General features: G+C 42.4%; 1 long non-coding RNA gene across 2 annotated transcripts; it reads right to left on the bottom strand.

Moving 5' to 3' along the window:
* Positions 1-4297: 4297 nt before the first annotated feature.
* On the bottom strand, positions 4298-20508 carry LOC123596150. Of its 2 annotated transcripts, none has more exons than XR_006711561.1 (3): positions 19789-20508; positions 12037-12148; positions 4298-4345 (listed from the first exon to the last, which is right to left on the bottom strand). It is a non-coding gene; the product is annotated as an uncharacterized LOC123596150 (long non-coding RNA). The 2 variants fall into 2 exon arrangements; XR_006711560.1 differs by lacking the exons at positions 12037-12148; positions 19789-20508 and adding exons at positions 4452-4518; positions 5425-5591 and having other exon boundaries at positions 4310-4345.
* Positions 20509-20803: the final 295 nt, after the last annotated feature.

Below are 20803 nucleotides of genomic sequence, written 5' to 3'. Positions count from 1 at the left end.
CCCTTTGTCTGATATGTCATTTGAAAATATCTTTTTTCATTCCGTTGGTTGCCTTTTAGTTTTGTTGATTGTTTCCTTTGCAGTGCAGATGCTTTTTATCTTCATGAGGTCCCAATAGTTCATTTTTGCTTTTAATTCCCTTGCCTTTGGAGATGTGTCGAGTAAGAAATTGCTGCGGCTGAGGTCAGAGAGGTTTTTCCTGCTTTCTCCTCTAGGGTTTTGATGGTTTCCTGTCTCACATTCAGGTCCTTTATCCATTTTGAGTTTATTTTTGTGAATGGTGTAAGAAAGTGGTCTAGTTTCATTCTTCTGCATGTTGCTGTCCAGTTCTCCCAACACCATTTGTTAAAGAGACTGTCTTTTTTTCCATTGGATATTCTTTCCTGATTTGTCAAAGATTAGTTGGCCATCCTTTTGTGGGTCCAATTCTGGAGTCTCTATTCTATTCCATTGGTCTATGTGTCTGTTTTTGTGCCAATACCATGCTGTCTTGATGATTACAGCTTTGTAGTAGAGGCTAACGTCTGGGATTGTGATGCCTCCCACTTTGGTCTTCTTCTTCAATATTACTTTGGCTATTCGAGGTCTTTTGTGGTTTCATACAGATTTTAGGATTGCTTGTTCTAGCTTTGAGAAAATGCTGGTGCAATTTTGATTGGGATTGCATTGAATGTGTAGATAGCTTTGGGTAGTATTGACATTTTAACAATATTTATTCTTCCAATCCATGAGCACGGAATGTTTTCCCATTTCTTTGTATCTTCTTCAATTTCCTTCATAAGCTTTCTGTAGTTTTCAGAATATAGATCTTTTACATCTTTGGTTAGGTTTATTCCTAGGTATATTATGATTCTTGGTGCAATTGTGAATGGGATCAGTTTCTTTGTCTTTCTGTTGCTTCATTATTAGTGTATAAGAATGCAACTGATTTCTGTACATTGATTTTGTATCCTGCGACTTTGCTGAATTCATGTATCAGTTGTAGTAGACTTTTGGTGGAGTCTATCGGTTTTTCCATGTATAATATCGTGTCATCTGCAAAAAGTGAAAGCTTGACTTCTTCTTTGCCAATCTTGATGCCTTTGATTACATTTTGTTGTCTGATTGCTGATGCTAGAACTTCCAAAACTATGTTAAACAACAGCGGTAAGAGTGGACCTCCCTGTCATGTTTCTGATCTCAGGGGGAAAGCTCTCAGTTTTTCCACATTGAGGATGATATTAGCTGTGGGCTTTTCATAAATGGCTTTTATGATGTTTAAGTATGTTCATTCTACCCTGCCTTTCTTGAGGGTTTTTATTAAGCAAGGATGCTGAATTTTGTCAAATGTTTTTTCTGCATCCATTGACAGGATCCTATGGTTCTTTTCTTTTCTTTTGTTAATGTGATTTATCACATTGATTGATTTGCAAATGTTGAACCAGCCCTGCAGCCCAGGGATGAAGCCCACTTGATCATGGTGAATAATTCTTTTATCAAAAACCTCCCAACAAATAAGAGTCCAGCACCAGATGGCTTCCCAGGGGAGTTCTACCAGACATTTAAAGCAGAGATAATACCTATCCTTCTCAAGCTGTTCCAAAAATTAGAAAGGGAAGGAAAACTTCCAGACTCATTCTATGAAGCCAGCATTACTTGGATTCCTAAACCAGACAGAGACCCAGCAAAAAAAAGAGAACTACAGGCCAATATCCCTGATGAATATAGATGCAAAAATTCTCAATAAGATACTAGCAAATCGAATTCAACAGCACATAAAAAGAATTATTCATCTGCTTTTCGTTTAAATTGTGTGAGATGGCTCTTCCTGATGGCAGCACTACTATTTAACCTATACAATGCTTGAGGAGCTAATTTAATTTAAATTCCTTAAATGGCCCTCCACTGCTTTGGGGAGAGAGCTAAAACTCTAAGAACGGTCCCCCCGCTATTTCCCCCAAGTGCCTTCACTCAAGTCACATGGAGCATTTGCTCTTCATGCTTCCCCCGCCCCCCCCCCCCCCCCCCCCGTTTTTCCTCTTTCATGCTATTTCTCAGATTTCGTCTATGTGTATAGTTTTCTCTGCCTGGAACCCATTCTCTGACATCAGTACCTGACTGGCACATATTCAGTCCTTATGACCAAGCCAAAACATTGTTTCTTGCAGGAAGCCTGTGCTGATCACCATGACTTAGCTGCTTATACTGGGCCAAAATGCACACTTTGCTTGTTCACGTCCATCAGTTCTTCAAGGGCAAAGGCAACTTATGCTTGTCACAGTGTATAAGCGGCAAAGGTTTGCTGAGTGAATGAATGAACAAACAAATGAATGCATTAATATGGGGGATTTGGAAATGGGAGCAGAGATTTGACTGTGTTATTTATCTAAGAGGATTAACAATAATGTTTGTAATAATAATAATAATACCCTGTGCTTCCTTTTGCTCAACTGGCTTCAGCAGAGGGTTGGTTCTGGAAAGCACAACAACACATTCTTCATTCAGTTCAATTCCAGTGTTGAAAGGACATTGAGAGACACTCCAAGTTCATGCGAAAATGAATTCCTTTAATAGCAGTTAGTCAATAGGCCATAGGAAATGTGATTGAAATAGATGATTCACTGCTGAGTTCAGTGGAAGTAGTTTCAACCCTCCCCCGAGTACCTGGCAGGTAGGGAAGCTTGATGTCCTTTCGGCTGTCTTCAGACTCCAACATAGTCAACACAGGTTTGATCACTTAATATTTCTTTCCAGATTTCTGAAATAGGGAAGCTCTTATAATCCAAGAATTATGTATGGAACAATGGGCCACCAGTGGGTCACTGGATTTAGCTTTAAATATCAAAGTGCTATGATTCTTAATGAACAATAACATATTGATTGGTTCCAGACTTAAAAGTAATGATGGATAAATCTAGCAGTCTAGCTTAAGAAACACTGCTCTAAAGCAGTTACCAATGTATGCCAGTGATACTGGGCTAAAATAGAAATAAAAGGGGTGTCTAGCTGGCTGAGTCAGTAGAGTGTGTGACTCTTGATCTCAGGTTTGTAGGTTTGAGACCCACACTGGGTGTAGAGATTACTTAAAAATCTTTCTTAATTTTATTTTTAATTTTTTAAAATTTACATCCAAATTACTTAGCATATAGTGCAACAATGATTTCAGGATTATATCCCTTAGTGCCCCTTACCCACTGAGCCCATCCCCCCTCCCACACCCCCTCCAGTAACCCTCTGTTTGTTCTCCATATTTATGAGTCTCTCCTGTTTTGTCCCCCTCCTTGTTTTTATATTATTTTTGTTTCCCTTCCCTTATGTTCATCTGTTTTGTCTCTTAAAGTCCTCATATGAGTGAAGTCATCTGATATTTGTCTTTCTCTGACTGACTAATTTTGCTTAGCATAATACCCTCCAGTTCCATCCACGTAGTTGCAAATGGCAAGATTTCATTCTTTTTGATTACCGAGTAATACTCCATTGTATATATATACCACATCTTCTTTATCCATTCATCCATCAGTGGATATTTGGGCACTTTCCATACTTTCGCTATTGTCGATAGCACTGCTATAAACATTGGAGTGTATGTGTCCCTTCAAAACACACACCTGTATCCCTTGGATAAATGCCTAGTAGTGCAATTGCTGGGTCGCAGGGTAGTTCTATTTTTAGTTTTTTGAGGAACCTCCATACTGTTTTCCAGAGTGGCTGTACCAGCTTGCATTCCCACCAACAATGCAAAAGAGATCCTCTTTCTCCGCATCCTTGCCAACATCTCTTTTTGCCAGAGTTGTTAATGTCAGCCATTCTGACAGGTGTAAGGTGGTATCTCATTGTGATTTTGATTTGTATTTGCCTGATGATGAGCGATGTTGAGCATTTTTTCATGTGTCGGTTGCCCATCTGGATGTCTCCTTTGGAGAAGTGTCTATTCATGTCTTTTTTCCATTTCTTCACTGGATTATTTGTTTTTTGGGTGTTGAGTTCTTTATAGATTTTGGATACTAACCCTTTATCTGATATGTCGTTGCAACATATATGTGCAAATATATGTTGCAAATATCTTCTCCCATTCTGTCAGTTGCCTTTTAGTTTTGCTGATTGTTTCCTTCGCTGTGCAGAAGCTTTTTATTTTGATGAGGTCCCAGTAGCTCATTTTTGCTTTTGTTTCCCCTGCCTCTGGAGATGTGTTGAGTAAGAAGTTGCTGCAGCCAAGATCAAAGAGGTTTTTGCCTGCTTTCTCCTCAAGGATTTTGATGGCTTCCTGTCTTCCATTGAGGTCTTTCATCCATTTTGAGTTTATTTTTGTGTATGGTGTAAGACAGTGGTCCAGGTTCATTCTTCTGCATGTCGCTTACTTAAAAATCTTTAAAAAATAAAATAGAAGAAAACATTAAATCCATAACCCAGATGGAACTGCCAGCTTTATTTTTTCAAATTCAAATAATCAGGATTTGTTGAAAGAAAATTACCTGCTAGTGAAGGTCATTCATTAGAGTTGCTTTAAGGATACAATGTTATTTTAAAATTGTTTTCTTTCTGTAAAAAGTAACAGAATGGGATCAAAACTACAATGAGATATCACCTCACACCCGTCAGAATGGCTAAAGTCAAAACCACAAGAAACAACAAATGTTGGTGAGGATGTGGAGAAAAAGGATCCCTCGTGCACCGTTTGTGGGACTGCAAACTGGTGCAGGCACTATGGAAGACAGTGGTGTATAAGAGGCAAACGTTTGTTGAGGAGTGGAGTGGATGTTCCTCCAAAAGCAGAAATAGATCTACCATACGATCGAGTAATTGGACTACTGGGTATTTACCCCCAAAACACAAAAACACTAATTCAAAGGGATACACGCACCCCATGTTTATTGCAGCATTATTCGCAGTAGCCAAATTATGGAAGCAGCCCAAATGTCCACTGGCAGATGAATAGATAAAGGAGAGGTGGTGTATATACACAATGGAATATTATTCAGCCATAAAAAGAGTGAAATCTTGCCACCTGCAGCAACACGGGTGGAGTTAGGAGTATATTACGAAGTGAAATACGTGTCAGAGAAAGGAAAATACCATATGATTTCACTCATAGATGAGATTTAAGAAAGAAAACAAATGAACAAAGAGGAAAAAAGAGAGAGAGAGAGAGACAAACCAAGAAACATATTCTTAGCTATAGACAATAAATTGATGGCTATCAGAAGTGAGGGGGCTGGGGGATGGGGGGAAAAGGTGGTGGGGAGTAAGGAGCGTACTTGTGATGAGCACTAATTCTGAGTATAGAATTGTTAAATCACTCTATTGTACACCGGAAACAAATGCAACACTGTAGGTTGACTATACTGGGATTAAAATTAAAAACTTAATAAAAGAGAAGAAAAAAAAACCACCCCAAAACGCCAAAACCAAAGCAAAGCAAAACAAGACAAACAACCAGTTCCTCACCGTGCATGTCTAGGATGTGGCCTTCATCCCCAAGCTCCAAGATGCCAGCGAGTGTTGCAGGATGCTCCGAGCAGCAGGATGGAGGAAGGGACCAAAAAAGGGGAGGAGAATACCTTTTTTTAAAACCAGATTTCTACGGGTGCCTGGGTGGCTCAGTCGGTTGAGCGTCCGACTTCGGCTCAGGTCACGATCTCACAACTCGTGGGTTCGGGCCTCGTGTCAGGCTCTGTGCTGACAGCTCAGAGCCTGGAGCCCGCTTCAGATTCTGTGTCTCCCTCTCTCTCTGCCCCATCCCCACTCATGCTCTGTCTCTCTCTGTCTTAAAAATAAATAAAACATTTAACAAAATAAATAAATAAAACCAGATTTCTGTTTACATTCCATTGGCCAGAGAGTAATCCCATAGCCACAGTTATGTGAGTACAGGGAGGGCAGGGGCATATACTTTTTATATACTTTTACATAAAAGTAAAGTTCAATAACAAATCTTTTGTCCGTAAGACAGACATAGTATTAAGCCTTTGTCCTGAGAAAATTTGAAGCAGAGGAAGGTTACCCAGGTACTGGATGGCCAACTTAAAATTTAGGAATTCTAGTCTGTGTCATTATACCATGTCGTCTCTCAATCTCTTATTTAACAAAGTAAATACATGATTTCTATACCAGTACATTTAAAATTATAAATTTTTAATGTACTAGTGGAACTGGAAACATACTATTGACCCAAGGGAGAAGGAAACTAGTATGTTCCAAGGGGGGGGGGGGGGGAGGAGTAGCAGAATGGGGAATTCTATGTATCACCCTTGGAAAGTGCTTGTGTTCTTTGGGGGACCACCCAGTACGCCACACCCCTCCCACAAGCACGAGCTCCACAGAGGTAGGGACCATGTTCTTTGCCTCTACCTTCCCAAGGCTTGGCGCAGCGCCTGGGTCTCATAGATGCCCAATAATCCTTTGAATGAGATGGCATTTATCACCCACACATCCGCCGTCTCTGTGGATTTTGTTTTTGCTGTGCAGCCACTTTTGAAGCGCAGCTCAGCACTTTCTTACATCTATAGCGAATGAATTGCATTAGCTTCCAACGTCGATTTGACTGAGAGGTTTTTAGGGAAACTAGAGAAAAAAGCTTACCTTAACAGCGCGTGACACACTTTGGCCCCCCTCAAACATGCACTTCTGTCTCTCACTGTGTCTTAGGTTTGAGCACTGATTCCTTCTCCCTTAGAAGTCTATGTTTCCCAAGGAGTAAGTTACATATCCATAAGAGACGCTTTTTGTTGTACATGGAACGATTTTACATCATTCCTAGAAATGATGTAATATCAAATCTTGTGGGCCGAAAAAACTATTCTTAACCAATTTTTTTCTTAATCCTTCTGGATACGCCAACGAGAATGATTTCAGTTTGCTATTATGTCTCCTTTATTTTTGCATTTGTTCTATGCCTATCTTTTTGTTGTTGTTTTTTTCCCTTTCTTTTCTTTTTCCTCTTAACAAAAACTAAGTAGTACTCAGGCCAGAACCTCGATGAGATGGTGGTTTCTTTTCCTTTTTTTAAAAATATTTATTTATTTATTTTGAGAGAGAGAAAGAGAGGGAGAGTGTGAGTGCAGAAGGGGCAGAGAGAGAGGAGAGAGAGTCACAAGCAGGCTCCACACTATCAGTGTGGAGTCTGATGTGGGGCTTGAACCTGTGAACCGTGAGCTCACGACCTGAGCCCAAAATCAAGAGTTGGACACACAACTGACCAAGTCACCCAGGCACCCCGAGATAGTGATTTCTAGCTAGACTTTAGTACCTTAAATTTCTTCAAATTGTATTCATTTTTATAATTACTTCTGTATATATAAAATTATACTAGCTTTTATTTCTTTTATTTTTAAGTTTATTTATTTATTTTGAGAGTGAAAGAGGCAGAGAGAGAAGAGAGACAGAGATTACCAAGCAGGATCTGTGTTGTTAGTGCAGAACCCGATGCAGGGCTTGAACTCATTAACTGCAAGATCATGACCTGAGCTGAAATCAAGAGTTGGAGACTTAACTGACTGAGCCACCCAGGTGCCCCTAGCTTTTATTTCAATGTAGTGCAATAGATCTTTCTTCTAGAATAAATTTAAATTTAAAATTCAGTCAATTCAAAGAAAAATAGTAATTGATGATTGATAACTTTAGAAAAGTAGAAAATGGTAATATTTGGGGTTTGGAGAAATGGCATTAGATTGAGTTGGATTTTTTGTTATTATTGTTGTAAAGAACAGAGACTCTGGGATGGCATAATGGCTAAATTTATGTGTCAACGTGGCTAGGCCACTGTACCTAGATAGTTGGTCAAACATTATTGTAGTTTTTAAAGATATGACTAACATTTAAATCAGTAGACTTTGAGTAAAACAGACTATCCTCCATAATGTGAGTGGGCCTCATCCAATTGGTTGAAGGCCTTGAAAGAAAAAAAACTGACCTCCCTCATATAAGAGGGAATTCTGTCAGCAGACTGTCTTTGGACTCAAACTGCTACTTCTCCCTGGGTCTCCAGCCTGCTGGTCTACCCTGAAGATTCTGGACCTGCCAAGCCTCCACAATCATGTGAGTCAATTTCTTAAAATAAATTTTGCTCACTCTGTCTCCGTGTCTTTCTTCCTCTTTCTGTCTTCATATACACACCCACATACACACACCCACACGCACACACCCTATTGATTTTGGTTCTCTCTGGAGAACTTTGACTAATACATAGTGTTACCTGCATTTTAAATGAGGCTCGAAAGTTAACTGACATCCCTTAAACGTGGCAGGGCCAGGTCTCAGCCATGGTTCCGAGTCTGTCCATGATCCCATGTGGCCTTTGCAATTACAGAACCTGTTATAGAAGAAAAAGAAGACAAAAGTGTTTTCAAACTTTAGTCACGGCCCAAGAGATCCATAGGGTTCACAGGTCAGGAGAAGCAGGTAAAATGGATGTGAAATCCCTGTGGCCAAAGAAAGATTCCTCTTGGATGTCATCCTTCAGAAAGTCCCTAACAGCGCCCGTGCACGCCTATGCACACACACACACACACACCCCAAATTAATACTCACAGAGCTCAGGTCTAGGATCAGTTACTTGTATTTATTCTTCAATGCTTCTTTATGAAAATATTGCTGGAACAATCATCAGCCAATATGAGTTTATTGCCACCTTGACAGTATAACAATATCAGAATTGGGTGGGGGGCAAAATCAGGATATTTGGATATTTTGAGGTGTGAGGGGTTGGTTTAAGACAGGTCTTTCAATGCAGGGGCTTGATTAGGATCCGTGGACACAATGAGGCAGGGACTACCAGGGGGAAGGTTTAGAAGCATCTTAAGGTATAAACAGTCATTTGATATTCTCTATTGAAATGTTGAGCAGTCTGATGTTCACTTACATCTGTTTGATTTCAGAAAGTTCCTAACAGGAACAATAAAGTCATTTGCAACTTTTTATCTTCCTGGGCAAGAGTTTCCCGGAATAATAAAGTCATGTTGTCAAAGATAGTAATGGTGCAATTTGTTTTTGCCATTTAACAACTTTGCAGCACGACTTATTTGTTTTTTGTTTTTAATTTTTAATTTAATTTATTTTTAAATTTAAATCCAAATTAGTTAGCATATAGTGCAACAATGATTTCCGGAGTAGATTCCTTAGTGCCCCTTACCCACTCAGCCCATCCCCCCTCCCACAACCCTTCCAGTAACTGTTCTCCTTATTTAAGAGTCTCTTATGTTTTGTCCCCCTCCCTGTTTTTATATTATTTTTGTTTCCCTTCCCTTATGATCATCTGTTTTGTATCTTAAAGTCCTTATATGGGTGAAGTCATATGATATTTGTCTTTCTCTGACTAACTTCACTTAGCATTAACACCCTCTAGTTCCATCCACATAGTTGCAAATGGCACCTTCTTTTTTTTCTCCTTTTTAAAAATTTTATTTTATTTTTTTAGTTTACATCCAAGTTAGTTAGCATATAGTGCAACAATGATTTCAGGAGTGAATTCATTAATGCCCCTCACCCATTTAGCCCTTCTCCCCTCCCACAGCCCCTCCAGTAACCCTCAGTTTGTTCTCCATATTTATGAGTCTCTTCTGTTTTGTTTCCCTCCTTGTTTTTATATTATTTTTATTTCCCTTCCCTTATGTTCATCTGTTTTGTCTCTTAAAGTCCTCATATGAGTGAAGTCATATGACTTTTGTCTTTCTCTGACTGACTAATGTCACTTAGCATAATAACTTCCAGTGCCATCCACGTAGTTGCAAATAGCAAGATTTCATTCTTTTTGATTGCCAAGCAACACTCCATCGTATATATATACCACATCTTCTTTATCCATTCATCTATTGATGGACATTTGGGCTCTTTCCATACTTTGGCTATTGTTGATAGTGCTGCTATAAACATTGGGGACAGCACAACTTAGTTTTTGCATTCACAAAAAAACTTGTGTGGCTGTACAATGTTGATTTTACTAAGAGATTTTTTAAGGGGCAGTAGAAAAAATAGGTTTGCCTTGCAGAGTAAAGTCATGTTGATAAAGACAGTAGAATACTAATGCCATGTCAAGGTAGACAGCATGTGGGTGTTCATGGGTTTGGTTCTTAGGATCAAGATTTTTGGTTACAAGTGGCAGAAAACACAACACAAACAGGAATTTCAGACAAAGAGATTCTGTTGGCTCATGATCCTGCAAAGAATCCAAGTGTAGACATGCCTAGAACCAGGGACTCTCACTGTTACATCATCTGTTATGCGTATATGATTATTGAAAGATATACCACTACTGTGTTCCTCTCCATTTCCCAACTCTGCTGTCTTCTATATCAGCCATATTCTCAACCCAACCCCCTCTACTTGTGGGGAGTAGTACCATAGAAATTGATGGAGGGGGGCTATTTTAGAGAGACAGACCAAGACTGTCTCTAGGAAGAAGGGATTTAAATCAGCCATGTGAATGCCTAGGGCAGGCCTTCTGGGCAGAGGAAAAGGCAAGGGGGAAAGACCTCAAGTCAGGAATAAGTTTGGGGTGTATGAAACTGGGAGCAGGCCAGTGTGATTGGAAAGGGTAAGCAAAGCAGAGAAATGAGTTGGCGATGCTGCAGATTAGAAGTGAGACCAGAGAGAGAAGCAAGGGTCGGATTATACAGAGATTTACAAGCGGTCAGACTTTATTCCATATGTGACAGGAAGACTTTGGAGGGTTTGGGCAGGGAAGTGACAGGTCTGTCTTATGTTTTAAACCATGCTAGGTGGAGAATTCACTATAGGGGAACGAAAGCAGGAAGACGGATTAGGAGACAAGGTGAGATGAGGGGGGTGTGATGATAGATCAGCAGGACTTGCTCGTGGACCAGACGTAAGGCATAAAGGAAACGAGGGAGTCAAGGATGGGTACTAGGTTTACAGCCTGGATGCAGGGATAATTGTGCCATTTATGGAGGTGGGGGCACCTGGGGAAGGAGCAGGCTGGGAGTCAGAGTTCTGGACATGCTTCCTTTGAAATGCCTGCTGGACGTCCACGCAGTGTGTCAAGCACTTGGACAAAAGGGTCTGAACCCAGAGGACAGATTGGTCTTGGGACACTTTGGGAGGCAGAAATGTAAATGACAAAAGCATGGTTCCGAGAACCCATCCTTGGGGCACTCCAACATATAGAGGTTGGGAAGACACGAAACTGCCAAAGACAACTGAGAAGTGATGACCCGTAAGGTGAGGCAAACCAGGAGTATGATGTCTGGCATCCCGGTAAAGTGAGTATTCCCGGAAAGACTGAGTGATATGTCAGAGGTCCTCAGACTTTGAGTAAGGCAAGCTCTCAGAGCCCACAAGCAGAACTGAGCGCATTACAATTCAGATCTACAAAACACACATTTTCTGTGGATCACTGGTTCTGTGCTTTGAAATCCTCATTCCTGCTAATGATGGTGGAAGAGGGGGTTGGGTGATTCAAAATTCCTTCCCTTTTTTTTGGATTTTAATTATTCTCTCTGGGAGTAACTCAATGTCTTTGGGGTCAGTATTAAGTTCAAAGGTAGAACTGCTCATCAGCGTTATTTTTCCCTCTCTCAAGGGATTTCTCCTCCACCACCTTATTCTCAAAAAGGCTCTGGTGGCAGGAGGGAATATATGGGGCAGGGGTGGGGCCACTGGGTTCTGGTCTTTTCTGGTGTGTGGGTCTCCTGACCGATGGTTCTTTAGTCTTGGCACTGTTCCTGCTCTTGGCCTTTGTCAGCCTCCCAGGCCTCTTTTGCTGCATGTTTGAGGCCTCCCTTCTCAGGATGGGGAGCACAGCGCTCTGGGGGTCTTTCACTGCCCTTTCAAAATCCCTCAGCCACGGCCACCTTAATGTGGGTGCCATGCTAAATGAAGGCATTCTCTCAGGGTCTTGCCATTTACCTTAGTGATAAGAGGAGAGCAAGAATGAAGTTCCTCCCTTATATTGACTCCAACCTCATGTAGATATTTCTATCGTCCTTCACTCCCTTCTACATTTAGGGGCTTTTATCTTGAGTGGGCATAGCCGGGACACTTCCTTCTGACCCCTTTGCCCTATTCTTCTTGAATTTCCTTTTCCTGCAGAGGCACATCACTTACGTCATATCCAGGGGTCTTCCCTCTGGCCTGTGGTGTGATTCTGTGATCCTTGGCAGCCAGATCTGGTTCTAGATAAGTAAAGGAGAACTTTTCCAATATAGAGAAGACTTTCCTGAAAAAAAAAAAACAAAAAACAACTTCGTATTTAGCCCTACTGTGTCCCTAGGAAGTCAACTTTGAGAGTCAAGGCTAAGAAAAAAAAAATTTTTTTTTTAAAGGAATGAGTGTTGAAATTTGTCAGAAGTTATTCAGCACTTATGGAAATAGTAACATATTTTTTCTTCTTGAATCCATTGATGTGATGCATTCTATTCATGAATGTTCTTATATTGATATATCATATATTCTCTTTTTCAACTGAAGTATACATGACACACAACATTGTATCAGTTTCAAGGGTAGAACACAATGATTCACTATTTGTATATATGGTGAAATGATCAGCACAATAAGTCTAGTTAACTTCTTTCACCGCACAGTTACAAAGTTTTTTTTTTTTTAAGGAGAACTTTTACGATCTATTCTCTTAGCAATTTTTAAATATGCAGTATAATACTATCAATGCTAATCACCCTGCCATACGTTACATCCCCATGGCTTATTTATTTCATAACTGGAAATTTGTTCTTCTTGTGTATGAAGTTAATCAGAAATACCTTCTAATTAGCTCTTCTTCCAAAGCAGAGACATCCATCCATCCATCCATCCATTCATCCATTCAGTGTGATATGGAGCCACAGGGCAATATTCTCTAAAAGGAATGAAAAATACAACTATTTAATCAGGCACACTATTTTAATAACATTATCTCCTTTTTGTCTGGCCTCTTACAACACTGCCTGGGGTAGTATCATGAAATAATTGCTTTTACTTCTCGTGGGCTTTCCGGCCATATCGGAGCAGTTGTCTCTCATTCCATACACTCAAACCACTCAAACAGTTCATGTGCAGCGGGGAGGGGGTGGGGGGAGGGCTCTGCTTCAGTCTGCTCCTGCCTTTGCCAGACAGACATTGTCAGACGGTCCTGAATTCAAATTGTGTTTCTTGCATCCCCATATGTGCGACCATGTGTAAGTTACCTCTGCTTTCCGAGCCTAACTTTTAACTTAATTATAAAATGTGCATAATAATACTGATCTCAAAGGATCATTGCGAACATTGAAGGGAATTCATAAATGTAAGAAGCTGGCTATGGAGTTGGTATTCCAAAAAAATACAATATAAGAGTACTTAAAAGGGAATTCAAATTTCTGATCATAGCCTCCAGGTCTGGTGGCTGGGCACTCTCTATGTCTAATGATTTTTTTTTTTTTTAATTTTTTTTTCAATGTTTATTTATTTTTGGGACAGAGAGAGACAGAGCATGAACGGGGGAGGGGCAGAGAGAGAGGGAGACACAGAATCGGAAACAGGCTCCAGGCTCTGAGCCATCAGCCCAGAGCTTGACGCGGGGCTGGAACTCACTGACCGCGAGATCGTGACCTGGCTGAGGTCGGACGCTTAACCGACTGCGCCACCCAGGCGCCCCTCTACGTCTAATGATTTAAGAAAAAAATTTAATGTTTTTATTTTTGAGACAGAGAGAGAGCGCGAGCATGAGCAGGGGAGGGGGAGGGGCAGAGAGAGGGGGAGACATAGAATCTGAAGTGGCCTCCAGTCTCCAAGCTGTCAGCACAGAGCCTGACACGGGGCTCAAACCCTTGGAGTGTGAGATCATGACCTGAGCTGAAGTCAGACGCTCAGCCGACTGAGCCACCCAGGCGCCCCTCTACATCTAATGATTTTTCTGTCTAACCAGCCAGTTCTGCAACCCCAATGGGGTGTCAGACAATTCAGTTTGGTTCTGTTATGCCCAGAATTCGTGATCCCTAAAGACCACCAGGGAGCCGAGTCCGATGCAAAAGCAAAGAGCCTTTATTTGACCTAGCTCGAGCTCAATCTCCTACTTGCACAGACGCAGCAGTGAGATGCTGGAGAGAGAGCGGGTTTCAAAAGCACAAAGGTTTTATAGGGATCTAGGGGCAGTTGGTGGGGTAATGGTCGTGGCCTTAGCCGATTGGCTGGGGAAGGGTCAGAGTCCCGTTGCGCAGGTTGCCGGGCGTGGTTTGAACGGGAAGTTCGAAAGGGAATTTCTTTCTGCGGTTTCCCCGGAAAGGGGGCCATGTCGGGGACTTAGTCACTCAAGATGGAGGACAGAAAACAAAATGGAGTCGGCCGGTCTAGGTCCCCTCTTTCAGTTCTGACACTAACTGCCAGGAGTCCATCTCAGACTCACCAGGACGTGTTCCCACAAGACTGCCTACCCTCACTTCAGACGCCAGTAGCGAGTATCAGGTCCCCAAGCTTCCTACACTTTGGTCAAAGTTTGGCTACAAAGTCAAGGGTGCCTACCCCTCTCCCTCCCCCTGGTTCCATAATTTGCTTCTATGATTCACCGAACTCAGGGAAATGCTCTGCTTACTATCACATTGTGTTGTAAGGGATGAAAATGAACAGCCACATGAAGCAGCATATAAGGCCAAGGCCAAAGGCACCTGAGCACAGGAGCTTCTGTTCCGTGGAGTTGGACTGCATCACCCTGCCGGCACACGTGACTGCCAATGTGTAAGCTCTCTGAGCCCATTGTTTAAAGCGTTTTACGTAGGTTTCATTATGTAGGCGTGATTGATTAGATCTTTGGCCATTAGTGATTGAACTCCGCCTCCAGCTTCTCTCCCCTCCCTAGAGTTTGGGGCATTGGGCTGAAGGTTGTAACCCTCAAATCCTGGGGCTGTTTCCTCCGACAGCTAGCCCTTACCCTGAGGCTATCAAGAGTTACCTCATTAGCGTAAACTCAGGTAAGGTTCACAAGGGCTTCTTATGAATAACAAAAGTTGCCCCAATCATCCCTGTCACTCAGGGAATTCCAAAGGTTTTAGGAGCTCTGTGCCAGGAACTGGGGACGATGACCAAATTTATTTTTATTATTATTATTTCACCAGCTTACCCCCTAGTCTTTGGAGACAGATCCCTCACAGCAAAATGATCATACCTGTCAGAGCATTCACATCTGATTTAGTATTTTAAAAACAGATACAGCAATAGTACCAACATGAATACACCTAACAGATTTGGAGAAGCCAATGTAAGCTAGAGATAGGTTTAAAGAAATAACTAATTTGTCTCATAAAGCCATTACATACACTTTCATATTCTTGACAATTACATGCATTTTCTCCACTCTGCTTAAAAGTTTTCCACGCACAAAAACAAGGGTGATATGTATTTCTGCATAGCACACTGTGGCACATGGGGCTGCCGTTTTGTTATTTTAAGATTTCATTGCTAATTGCATTGCTCTTTCCCCTTTTATGCCTTTTAAGCCTTGTATGCTTCTCAGGAGCTTGGGCAGAACTACTTAGCATAGAAATCAGCTGATGGTTAGCTAGATCCAGTTCCTCCGCAGGCCAGTCAATTTCTGTAGGTGTTCTGTCCTGAAGAGCTTTTGACTCAATCCCCCAATACATTTGATAACCAGTATCAGTGTTATCACAAGACTACATGAAGTAGTAGCCTTACCGACAACATCAGTATTACGCCATATGGCAGTAGGGTCATGGTACAACTTGGTACCATGAAAAATCTGAAAAATAGAAGCCCAAAGATACAGTTGTGTTACCAGAGCTCCTTTTGTTGGAGAAGTGGATAAAGGGCACCAAAGATAGCTGATTGGACTAAAACAAACTCTGGTCTCTAGCTTCGAGATCCCTCTTCCAGTTTCTTTGTTTGCCGTGCACGCAAAAACCCCCACAGATATGGAGGCTGTCGGCTATAAATTACCCTCCTCGCTTGCATTCCAGGCTCAGACCTTTGGAAAAACAGCCTCCTCTGAGTTTGTCGGTGTAAAATAAATCTCCAATCCACCAAGATGTCTGAGTGCCGCTTGGTTTTTCCGCCAGCGTTCCAGCCTGGTTCCGTAACACATTTAGTCATTAAGGGATGGTCCAGTTCATTATCATATCACATCATATGGCCAGAATGTCTTCCAGGGTGATCTCACTCAGATTTGCAGACTGCCATTTGACCTTGTCAGATGCCAGAAGCAGGAGTGGTCTTGGCAAACACTAGCTTCACACTTCTGGGTGTCCAGTATAACTGTGCTAAGAGATAATACTATTCCTTTGCTCTGAGTCTCTTTAGAGGTATTAATATAATATTGGATTTCACTTGTTGCATAGCTCACTTACCATTTCTTTACTCTCAGCTATTATTTCTCCTTCTCTCCATTTTTTTAAGTTTATTTATTTATTTGGCGGGGGGAGGGGCAGAAAGGGAGGGAGAGAGAGAATCCCAAGCAGACTCCATGTTGTCAGTGCAGAGCCCGACATGGGGCTCCCACAACCATGATATCATGGCCTGAGCCTAGATTAAAAGTTGAATGCTTAACCAACTAAGCCACCCAGGCAACCTTGTTGTTGTTTTTTTTTGTTTGTTTTTTGTTTACACAAACTTTTTCACCTTTGGAAGGGACATTGGTCAAGATATCTGGCAGTAATACTAGCCTAGCAACTGCCTACCCTTCAGTCCACTCCCGTTCATGTAGGGTAGGGTGACACATGGACAGAACTAGTGGGCCATCTCAACCACAGGCAGCACAATAGCATTTACTGTCAATTCCAACTTTCCCAGACAGGGTGCAGACACAATCTACCCATCGGGCCTTGAGGAGTTCTGACATAAAGGTTGAAAAGGGTTGTTATGGTTTCCTACTGAGGAATCATCTCTGCTTCCAGTAACTGCCGTGGGACCCCTGGCTCTGGAAGCACTGCATCATGTAGGAAAAAAGAAAGTCGTAGGAGAGAACTGTGCGACTGGGCCAGCATTCCCCCTCACCCCTGTTCCCAGATATCCCAGAAAATTAGAGGGATCCATCAGTGGGGACCCTTAGCCCCACTCGTGTTGAGTGTGAACACACGGTCATGAGGTTGTGTAAGCCGGCCACTCACACATTTATCTCTCCCCTCCCCATTTTATTAACAAGATTCTTTAAGATTTTCTTTTTAAGGCATCTTCACACCCAATGTGGGGCTTGAATTCACCATCCTGAGAGTCGCGTGCTCTACCAACTGAACCGGCCAGGCGCCCCTCTCCACTCCCCATTTAGACAGCAAACGTTCAACTGTCCATTTGAATTCGCTATTAAACCTCTCCTCGGAGAAACGATGTGCAGCTCATATGCCCATTTGATGTGATACGTCTTGCCCGCTGTTGGACACTATGGGCTGTAAAGTGCATCCTTCGGTCTGAAGACATGTAACTCAGCCACCTCAATTGATCCAGTATATTCTGTTCCAATCCTTTAATAGTGGTGTCAGCATTTGCACACACTTGGGCACACACGGCCCAGTCTGGAGTAAGAGTATTCCGCTCAGGGCCCACGTATAGCCTCCTGGGGCCACCAGCCTTTTTCCGATGCATCCACTCACCACCTGTGGGTGAGACTTTTCCCCCGGGGAATTTTCCCCATTACCACTTGCAGCCTCTCTTGTTGGCAGAAAGAGCAGTTCTTGGCATTTTGGGACTCGAGAGGGTGCACGAGGAATGAGTTTAGCCTCAGCTCATCTCCACGTTGCTGCAGCCCTGCCCTGCCCTCTCATTTCATGGACTCAGGCAGTAGCTTCCCGGGGGAACACCAGAAAGGCCCCTTGGTGGTTCCAATCACCTTCTGAACCTGGAAAAGAGTTCTTCTGATGGGCATCAACATGTCTCACTTTAATACACTTCTTAGATTCCCAGAGTGATTTCCATAGGGCTGCACACTATATAGGCACCCTTGAACAGGCCAGTTTTCTGCTGCTCATTTACCTGACCACGTGGCCAGGCCATTGGCTCCTGCCCATGAGTTGGTGAAAACTCAAACACAGGGACCTTTATCATTGTTCAATTCTGCTATCACCACTATGAAAAGGGCATACAGTTCAGCCAATTGAGCTTATTTATTCTTCCTTTCTTCAGAGTCTTTCCATCCGCTGGTCTTAAACTTGCAGCCTTGCAAACAGGATACTCTCCATTCGCCTTGGAACTGCCCCATGAACTAAGTGGCTTGGTTGGTCAGTTGAGTGCTGTTCATGTGGTAGGTTTCAGCAATTTCTGAGGTGATCCCAGTCAGTCGTTGGAGAAAAGCAGCTACTTCCCTAGGTGTAGAGGCAGGTGCCTCCTCAGTTCCCCTGGTAGCATACTCCTGTAGGAACTGTTTCCATTTTCTTCTGGAACTCCTCTGGACCCTGCCTTCCTTATTAGAGTGCTTCTCTGATGTCACCCAAGGCATTATGGGTATCTCAGGGATCGTGGTTATTTCACGTCTTTCAGTCATACACGCAGTCTCAAATGCCCAAGAGCAAGCTAGTAATTGTCTCCCAAATGCTGAGTACTGGGTAGTGGCATGTGGAATTTTCTGGTCCAAAATTCAATGCTTGTCCCTGGGAGACACACACAGGTTTTTGCCGTAGGCTTCAGTCTGCATGTACAATAGCAGATACTTCTAAAATTATATCTGAGCAGGGATCACAGGGCTTAAAAGCACTGAGAGAGTTATCCTTTTATATAATTGAGACGTGGCCTACTTTTGATCAGCTCCCGGCTCAAACGTGGCCTTCTCTAGGGAAGTCTTCTGAAACTAGCAATATTTCCAGATGTGGAATATGTGTTCTCCAAAATCCAGATAAACCAACCAAATGCAGGGCTCTTTGTTTGGTCCTAGGGGTGGGTAATAAATAACAGCGGTTTGTTTTCAGTCACTTGTGGAATGTGCTGGATGGTTCCTGCCCAGATTAGTTTTCAAATAGCGCTGGTTGAGTAGGTCCTTGGATCTTTGTTGGATTTATTAATCTACCTTGCACGTTCATGTGAGTCACTGCAGTTTTCAAGTCAGCCCTAGCTTGCTCTTAGGTTTCCAATATTATCATGAAGTCAGCAATATAGTATATATTACACTTGGGACTTGCACCAAATCCAATCCCTTCTGACCAAATTATGACAGTGAACTGGTTGATTCAAAATCACCCTGTGGCCGTAAAGTAGATGTATATTTGGATCCTTTGCACATGAGGGCGAACTTCTGTTGGTTCTCTTTTGAGACTGGTAAGTGTTTGCAAGATCAATCACAGAGTATTTTACGATCTGTTTTTACTCATAATACTTCTGACAGTAAATGTGTGTGTTTTTTTCCCCTCCACACCAACCAATTCTACTTTCTGGATACCAAATAGCTGTTCTACAATTCAGTTTGGATCTGAGGCCAACCTCTTGCAGTTAGTCTCAGACTCTACAGCTTAAAATTTTTTTTTAATGTTTATTTTTTAAGAGAGAGAGACAGCGCATGAGCAGGGGAGGGGCAGAGAGAGACAGAGAGAGAGAGAGACAGACAGAATCCGAAGCAAGCTCCAGGCTCTGAGCTGTCAGCACAGATCCCGATGCAGGGCTCGAACTCATGAACTGTGAGATCATGACCTGGGCTGAAGTCGGATGCTTAACCAACTGAACCACCCAGGCACCCCCAGAAACTGCTACATTCCTAGTTTGTCTAGTGTTTCCTCCTGGTGTCATTTAAGTTGTTCCTTAAGCCCCTGTATTTTCTGCACTTCTGATGATATACAGATACTTGACTAGATTCACATTAAATATTTTTTTCCCAGAATACTTAGCTTTCCTATAGCTGCTGTAACAAATTATTACAAATAATTTGTGTGGCTTAAAACCACACAAATGCATTACCTTGCAGTTCTGGAGGTTAGAAGTCCTACTCAGGTCTCACTGGCTAAAATTAAGGTGTCGGCTGGGCTGTGTTCCTTTCCAGAACTTCTCGGGGAGAATCAGTTTCTTGGTCTTTTTCATCTCCTAGAGGCTGCTCACGTTCTTTGGCCATGGCCCCCTCATCCACCTTCAAAGTCACATTGTATCCCTTTGGCCATTCTTCTGCAGTCACCTCTCCCTCTGAAAGTTCTCTTTTAAGGGCTCCCATGATTAGATTAGGCCCGCCTGGATATCCAGGGTGAGCACTTACCTGCAAAACTCCTTCTGCCAGGGAAGATAACACATGCACAGATCCCAGGAACTAGAACACGGGCGTTTTGGTGGGCATCCGTGTCATGCCTACCACAAGTTCACAGGTGATACTTCGTGGGTCATCAGAACAAAAACCCCATTAGGAAACTGTCCTTCTACTAGTAAAGCCAAGTTTCAGGGGGTTCAATCACGGAGAGGAGAGCAGTTAGCAAAGCCATGTGGGCACAGAGCTACCTGGGTGTGTGAGGGAGGGGATAAAAAAATGTAGCTGCCAGAACCCTACCCCAAAGATTCTGATTCCTTAGGTCAGGGCTGGTAGCTGCCATACGACGTCCTCTTTCCTCCTACAGAAGTGGGTGAATCACCCTTGCCCAAGCCTGGGGCCCAGTCTTGGAGGAAACAGGCAGGAGATTACAGGTAGAAGCTTGTTTTCTTGATCTCCTACTGAGGTCTGGCCTCTCAAGGGCACCTAGTTGGTGGAGTCATTTCCCCATTTGCCAATAGTCGCCAGCAAGAACGAACATGCAGGTGACAGTCAAAATCGGTGAGCTTCCTCAGGGAAATGGTCACTGACAGATTTACTTCCGTGGGAGACAGCAGATTTCTTCACCCAGGTCATTTGCCAAAAAAAAAAAAAAAAAGGAGGGGCTGACAAAATTTTTTTGCAATATTTAGCATTTAAATTATATGAATTTAAAAATGTGAATTTTAACTGATTATATTA

The sequence above is a fragment of the Leopardus geoffroyi genome, chromosome B1, assembly GCF_018350155.1.
Source record: "Leopardus geoffroyi isolate Oge1 chromosome B1, O.geoffroyi_Oge1_pat1.0, whole genome shotgun sequence".
Lineage (NCBI taxonomy): Eukaryota > Metazoa > Chordata > Mammalia > Carnivora > Felidae > Leopardus > Leopardus geoffroyi.
This window is presented reverse-complemented; position numbering and strand designations above follow the sequence as displayed.